At 34.9% G+C, this 8,339-nt stretch overlaps 1 long non-coding RNA gene across 1 annotated transcript; it reads left to right on the top strand.

The window, feature by feature from the left end:
* The first annotated feature begins 6,195 nt into the window (after nucleotides 1-6,195).
* Nucleotides 6,196-6,592, top strand: LOC131150471 (uncharacterized). The gene is made up of 3 exons (XR_009135548.1): nucleotides 6,196-6,256; nucleotides 6,379-6,444; nucleotides 6,534-6,592. It is a non-coding gene; the product is annotated as an uncharacterized LOC131150471 (long non-coding RNA).
* The last annotated feature ends 1,747 nt before the right edge of the window (nucleotides 6,593-8,339 follow it).

Genomic DNA, 8,339 nt, shown 5'->3' with positions numbered 1-8,339 from the left:
ACAACGTGAACAACCTCATGATGTCCACTATTATTTATAATTGTTTTGTCGGTACACATGAAACTACTTGAAGATCATCTACCTTTTTTTATGGAAGACATTTGCAGACTTTATTATTATGTTAAATTTATATTTTTCTTGGACATTTTATTTCAAAAGTATTAGGTGCATGAAGAACCAAGTGAAGATGTTGAAACAAGATCCACCTCAAGATCCTTGTGGGCCCCACATGGTTTTGCTCCATGGGCCCCTGGCCTGTGGACCCAATACAATTATGCTCCATGGGCTCCAAATAGTTTTGGGTTTCGTTTTGGCACATGCTTGAGTTTCACATTTGAATTATAATAATACAAGACAACTAAGCTAGAGTTGTGAGAGTGTTTAATATTTTGTCTCCCATGCTTGTGTGAGAGTTGTGATTGATTAATGCTTTGTTTCCCATGCTTGTATAAGAGTTGTGAGAGTGATTAATATTTTGACCCCTCATGCTAGCCTTTATATCATTTCTCATTGTAAGAACTCAAGTTTAGTCTATGTTTGAATATTGAAAAAGAACTCCATTGTTGAAGCTTGAAGCTTGTCAAATCTTGTGATTGCGTAGTGTGAGGCTACAACGTTCTCTCTAGAGATAAAGTGGTGAGAGACCACTCTATCCAGCATCACTGTCACCCCCTCTTCCTTCTCTCACCCAGACGGCCTTCCCCTCTATACCCACATAGCCTTCTCTCTCTACACATCCATACCCATTCATCTTTGCATTTTAAAGCTTGGTTGAAGGACTACCGACATGGTCTAAGTTCGTGTTGAACAACGTCAAATCATACAACGATTCTTTTGGGGTAATTTCTTGAATCTTTACTTGATTTTGTAAACCATTGCTTGAAGCCTAAAATCCTATATTTAAGAAGCCCATTTGAATCCTTAGATTTCAATATTGTCACTTGCTAGCTAATATCAATTATAAGAATATTTGTTTGTTAACTTAGAACTTATAATCTTGACTTTGAAATTAACATCTTTTCACATAAAAGCTTGATTCCTTGATAAGGAATACTTGTGATATAATTTCTGGACAAAATCATACACCTTTTCAAAAATCTTACAACATGTGAATCATCGCATAATTTATGGTGTTTATGTTTGGTTAATTGAATTCTTAAATCAAAGTGTTCGAGTGTATGTGCTTGCATTAGGGTTGACTGTAGGACTAGGCCGACCATACCTGTCCTACATTATCTTGGTATTAGAGCCTAGGTTGGATTAGGAGAACCCTTAAAGTCCCATTTTCCCCTTGGAGCAGTACGAAAGTAGTCTTTGTCGGAAACGGTCGACTATTTGACACAAATAGTTGACTATTTGGCTTAAAAGTACCTATACAGATGTTGAATTTTTGATATTTGGAACGTTAGTTTGGTTGGCTTTAGGGGAAAAACCTCCAAGGAGGAGGATTGTTTTTTGATGGCGATCCAATCCGGGAATTATTATCATGGTCATAGGAATGATATAGACCCTGACACACTCTTAGATGACTTGCAAGACCAAGTCCACGACTTGACCCAAGACTTAACCAATGCGCTTGCAAGAATTGAGAGCTTGGAAGCTAGTTTAGCTCCTAACCCACTCCAAGAAAATCCGAGACAACCTCTTGAGGTTGACAATGAGGTTGCCTCCCATCATTCTAGGGAGCAAAACAACACTCCAAGAGAGAGCGCAATACCTCAATAACAACCTCCCATTTCATCCCCACAAAGACCAAATGCTCCTAGAAGGTTCCAATGTCATGATCCTTATGTTCCAAACTAGAATGATGAGGATTATGATGAAGAAGATTTTCAACCAAGAAGACCATATCATAAGGAAAATTATGATCCGAATGTCGATGTGATGAAAAGAATTGAAGCCCTTACATATGATGGTCAAATGGACCAAAAAAATTTTCAAGATTGATTGGCTGAAATGGATTCATATTTTGATTGGTATAAAATGAATGACCCACATTGTGTGAGATTTGCAAAAATGAGGTTGACCGGGTAAGCAAAGCTTCATTGGGTGAATGTTGAAATACAAGAAGCTTGCCTTGGTCATAGGCTTATAGAGCATTGAGATTTGATGAAAGAAATGTTGAAAGAAAAGTATGTCCCAATCTCTTATAGGGAATGCCTCATGGACCAACTCTATAGTCTTAGGTAAGGAAGTTTGAGTGTGACCAAATACATATATGTTCTTATATCTACAATGTAACGCCCCGAACCCTGAAACCTAGTCTGATGCGTTATTCTTGAAAATCTTGTTATTTCATAAATAAATACCATGTACGCAGCAGAAAACATAACTATGATCCTCAATCATAAAAATAAATACCAGAGTTTACTATTTCTATCCATAATTCATAATAACCATTCATCACCTGTATTCTCATATATACACATATCTCCAAAAACATTCAGTATTCACAAACACCAGTATGTTCCATAACCATCATTATCTAGAATACTTAAAACATAAAACATAAAACATAAAATATACACATCCCAAAATATCATCAACATGTTTACATCCTTTCTCTGTCGGTAACCCAAAAATGTTATCAGTCTCGAGCTCTCTAAGCTCGATCTCGTGGAGGTCCTGAAAAAGATAAATTTGCATTCGGGTGAGACACATCTTAGTAAGGGAAGAAATAATATATTAAAACAGTGTGTGACCAACATGAGATTTATAAATAACATATTAATATCATTTGCAAACCATTAACATAAATTCTTGAAAACATTTCCTGAGCCAAATCAAACACATGTAAGATACTTTACCCACAAGACTACCTAAGGATAGAGGTGATTACCCGTCCATACAAGTAGCACCCCTCTACTCTGGTACATTAGGCAACCCAAAGTCCCAATTGAAGCATACTAGGGCACTCACCTTACTCAGTAAGCCCTCAAGTGATAGATTAATCTCATACTCACACAGTTCATACAAAAGTTTACCAGTGAAGGCCCTTGAGAATAGGGAAATCTACCCGCCTATACAAATAGTTTCCCTCTGCCCTAGTGCGTTATGTAGCCTACTGCTACATTTGATACTACTAGCGCACTCACCTTTAACGTTTATATATTGAAAATATACCTCTATTTCTTACACAATTATCCTCAAAATATTTTCCACTTTCATTAGTTCATTTTCACATATACATAGCTAAATAAGTAGCCCTAAGCTCAGAAAACATAATTTACATGGTTGTCATTTTATACTCACATGAAAACATATATACATATATATAACATAGCCCATTTTCATTTAATTCATGAAAACCTGATTTAATATATAAATTTCCCGTTACCTGAATCCTTGAACTATACCAATAGGTATCCAAAACTAATGCTTGTGATGCTCACCTGGACCCTGATTCAAAAACCCTAGTTTAATTAAATAAACCCCAAATAAACTACTATTTCTGCATTTTTTCAACTTATAAACCTTAAATAAAATTTTAAAAACCCAAAACTGAGAATCCAAACCCTTACCTCAACTTAGGAGCATTTCTTAAAAGTCCAATTTAGAAAACTAATCCGCTAGATTTGTAGAGAATCTTCCCTAGAACACCCTAGCGATCTTCTATCATCGATTTGAGATGAATCTGGGCCGAAAAGTTAGAGAGAAGGCAGAGGAACTTTTAGAGAGAGAAAGAAATGAAGGAAAATACGTTTCCTTTGCGTGGAAGCTTCCCCAAACCTTCTTTTACTTGACTTTGCCACGCGAACTCATCGACGAGAAGATAGAACTAGTCGACAAACCACAAAGAATACTCGTCAACGAGGCTATGAGCTCGTCATTGAGTTTTAGAACATCTCAAACCCTCTTAGTTAATCCTCATTGATGAGACATGCACACTCGGCAACGAGGCTTATAAGATCTCTCGTCGGCGAGAAAATTCTCACTACAAAAAAATTGGTTTTTAGTGACGAATTCAATTTGGTCACTAAAAGTTGGTATCAGTGACGGTTTTTAAGAACCGTCACTAATAGTCTAAGTATTAGTAACAGTTTTATCAGCCATCACTAATACTACACTAATAGTGATGGTTTTAAAATCGTCACTAATACTTTCGTCACTAAAAATAGCACGGTAAACAATTTTCGTACGAAATTTTTTTTGAGAAAATATTAGCGATGATTCTAGGGTATTAGTGACGGTTTCGAAACCGTCACTACTAGTATTTTTATTTAAAAAATTTTTAAAAAGAAATAGTTAAGGGTATTAGTGACAGTTTGGGAGAACCGTCACTAATAAGGGGGTATTAGTGACGATTTTGACACTACTAGTATTTTTATTTAAAAAATTTTAAAAAATAAATAGTTAAGGATATTAGTGACGGTTTGGGAGAATCGTCACTAATAAAGGGGTATTAGTAACGGTTTTGAAACCGTCACTACTAGTGTTTTCATTTAAAAAAATTTTTTTAAAAAATAATTAAGGGTATTAGTGACAGTTTGGGAGAACCGTCACTAATAATGGGGTATTAGTGACGGTTCTGAAATCGTCACTACTAGTGTTTTTATTTAAAAAAATTTTAAAAAGATATCGTTAAGGGTATTAGTGACGGTTTTGAAACCATTACTACTAGTGTTTTTATTTAAAAAATTTTAAAAAAGAAATAGTTAAGGGTATTAGTGACGGTTCGGGAGAACCATCACTAATAATGGGGTATTAGTGACAGTTCTAAAACCATCACTACTAGTGTTTTTATTTTAAAAATTTTTAAAAAGAAATAGTTAAGGGTATTAGTGACGGTTCTGAAACAGTCACTACTAGTGTTTTTATTTAAAAATATTTTTTTAAAAAATAGTTAAGAGTATTGGTGACGGTTTGGGAGAATCGTCACTAATAAGGAAGTATTAGTGACAATTTTGAAACCATCACTACTAGTGTTTTTATTTAAAAAATTTGTAAAAAGAAATAGTTAAGGATAATAGTGACGGTTTTAAAACCGTCACTACTAGTATTTTTATTTAAAAATTTTTTAAAAAGAAATAGTTAAGGGTATTAGTAACAGTTTTGAAACCGTCACTACTAGTGTTTTTATTTTAAAAATATTAAAAAATAAATGGTTAAGGGTATTAGTGATGATTCGAGAGAACCGTCACTAATAAGGGAGTATTAGTGATTGTTTTAAAACCGTCACTGATACTCGAAATCTTAAATTCCCACACCTTCCTCAAATTTCTTCTTTCTCCTCCCGCCTCCTTCTCCCTCCCGTGGTCTCTTCTTTCCCCAACAGGGAAGCCTATCTCCAATCTCCCGTCGCGTTTCTTTGACACAAAGAGAGTTGGCAAAATGAGTTTCAGGGAGGAGAATGAAGATCTTAGGAAACCATTCCTCCACACGGGGAGCTGGTACCGTATGGGGTTGAGGCAATCCAGCATGTTGGGATCTTCTTAGGCCATTTGCGACAGCTCTGTCTCTGTCGTCGCATGCGTCCTCATCGTCGCCTTAGGTCCTATCCAGTTTGGCTTCGCCGTACGCACACCATCTTCTCTTTCTATGTTTTTTTTCTTTTCGTACCTAAACGATTAGAGGGGAAATGAAAATCAAAATGCAATCCATTATTCCTTTTCTTTTTTTAATCCATGGAAACGTGAAGAAATCATACCAGGCTGTGATGGGTTGGGTTTTGATTTTCTGGGCAGTCAAATGGAGATCGATATTTATTTAGCTCTCAAATAATCTGAATACATGCTTCTTCCTTTTATTTTTATGTCTCGCAGTTACGTTATTCTTCACCTACCCAATCGGCCATTACTAGCGACCTGAACTTGACTGTATCAGAGGTATGTTTGAATCTTTGTTCCATTAGCTTAATTTGAGTTCGTAGGATTTTTTTTCCCTTGACTCGGCTTCTTTGTTCAGTTCTCATTGTTTGGTTCGCTCTCAAATGTGGGCGCCATGGTTGGGGCAATTGTGAGCAGTCAGATTGCGGAGTACATTAGGAGAAAAGGGGTAAGAGTTGATCATGGATTCCTTTCCTTCCAAGATTAAGCATTGTGTGATTAGCACTTTTTTGGGATTGCTTTTCTTGCATTTGAAAGCAAAAGCTGCATATAGTTTAGCTCCAGAGCTGCTATAAGGTGCTAACTGAAAAGTAATACAGTTCCTTACGTTCTTTTTTTAATTGAGTTCTACTGGTTTTGTTTCCTTGCAGTCCTTGATGATAGCTGCCATCCCTAATATTATTGGTTGGCTTGCAATATCATTTGCCAAAGTGAGTATTATGATTCTCTCTCTATTTTATTTTTTTTATTATTATTTTTTTAAATTATAACTCAATGCATATATAACCATCATTTGCATTTTGTTTTGCATACAATTCCCCATTTTGTGTAGGATTACTCATTTCTTTACATGGGAAGACTGTTGGAGGGTTTTGGTGTGGGAATAATATCGTACACGGTAAATGTTGAACTCAACTACGGTGGTGCAAGTTTGAAATGTTGTGTGAATGAAACATTGATAGGACATTTCTATTTATTATCTAATAGGTTCCTGTATATATAGCTGAGATAGCACCTCAAAACATGAGAGGCCGCCTTGGTTCTGTTAATCAGGTGGGATGTTTTATTTAGTGGCACAATTTTACCTATTCGTATACCATTATCAGATTATAAGATTTTGATTCCTGCCTAAATTAGCTAATTTTTGAACTTTTGTCATTCTAGCTTTTTGTAACAATTGGAATAATGCTTGCCTATCTTCTAGGACTTTTCGTTCATTGGAGAATACTTGCAGTGTTGGGAAATCTTCTAAAAACTCACCTAGACCTATTTGGCAAAAATTTTGTTTACTGATTTGTGGGCATTGAAGGCATTAATGATAGATGTTTTGCAAAGAGATTGAAATCGCAAAGAAGCTTTTTCTCAAACTATGTGTCTGCATATCGTTAGATGTTTGGATTCTTTTCATTTCAACAACATGGAAGATTTGAAAATCCACCTTCTTCGGTCGTCAGTCACGAGAGTTTATATCGTGAGAGAGAGAGAAAGAGAGAGATAGATAGATAGATAGAGAGAGAGAGAGAGAGAGAGAGAGAGAGGAGAGAGAGAGAGAGAGAGAGAGAGAGAGAGAGAGAGAGAGAGAATGGTGCGACACTCAATTCCAGATCTCGACGCACATGATTTCTTCCAGGTATGGATCTCGTCCTTCTAAAAGTCTCAGCTTTTCCAAATTTTAATTTCCATTTTGTTTGGTTTATTGGTTTTGGGACTCAAATCTATTTTTATTTTTTTTAAATTTTCTTCTAGTGATGGTCGACATTTGGGCCCACAAGTTGATCAATAAGCACAAATTGAGATAATTTGAAAATAAGGCTTTCAAATAGTTTGACTAGAACACCTAATTTGGTATAAATGTCTTGAAAAATTTGACCTTGAGAGGTACGAGTCAAAAAGAAAGTCCTTATAATTGAAGCAACATCCTTAAAAATGTCAATTCGATTTCAAAGTATAATGCACTTAGGGCGATTGTTTCTCTAGTGCGTCTAGTTTGTAAAACTGGTTTGAATGAGTAACGTTAAAAGTCAGAGCTTGTGATGTCATAAGTTCGTAGGTCTTTACATTTTCAAATTTTAATAGATACTCCAAATAATTGTTAATATATTTATTCTGAGAGTATCAATATCATTTGTAATATAAATAATTGTTATTGGATTATGACAATCTTCTTTTAATGAAGTTATCACAAACAATGAATAATCCGTAAAGTAACTTAAGGAGTCTGAAAATTTCAACTATTATCGTGATTTAATGAGACAAAAAGTAAATGACTATCAAGTGAATATATAGCTTTAAGTGTTACAATACTTTAATAAGCATATTTATTAACAACATTTTAGATAAGAAAAATAATTGTTAGAAAAGGAGTTGGTTGTTAAATTTTGTAGCTCGTAACTAAGCTTAGGGACATTTCCTTTATAGAGGTCAAACTTCGGGCACCCTAAATAATATTATTTATTATTTTTATTTTATTTTTTTGAGATGAACGACATTTAGGTAAAGCTTTTTTAAACCGGTTTCTAAAATAGTTGCCCAAAAAATCAACCCTACTTATGAATAAGTGTGAGAAATTGTCTAACTAAAGGGTTGATTCCTTGTACATAGATGAACTAATCCATGCTAGGGTTTACAAATATGCAAACTAATGCATAAATAGGCTACCTACAACATAGTTCTTGCATTTATTATATTAATTTTTTTTCTTGTTATCCTAAAAGGGATATCCTGGTTATGACTTGAGACTTTGAACTTTCACGTTAAAGGTCTTAACTAACAGTATGAATGTTTTGTTATTGA

The sequence above is a fragment of the Malania oleifera genome, chromosome 1 (assembly GCF_029873635.1).
Source record: "Malania oleifera isolate guangnan ecotype guangnan chromosome 1, ASM2987363v1, whole genome shotgun sequence".
NCBI lineage: Eukaryota > Viridiplantae > Streptophyta > Magnoliopsida > Santalales > Ximeniaceae > Malania > Malania oleifera.
Note: the sequence above shows the minus strand (reverse complement) of the source record. Positions and strands in the feature narration are given on the sequence as shown.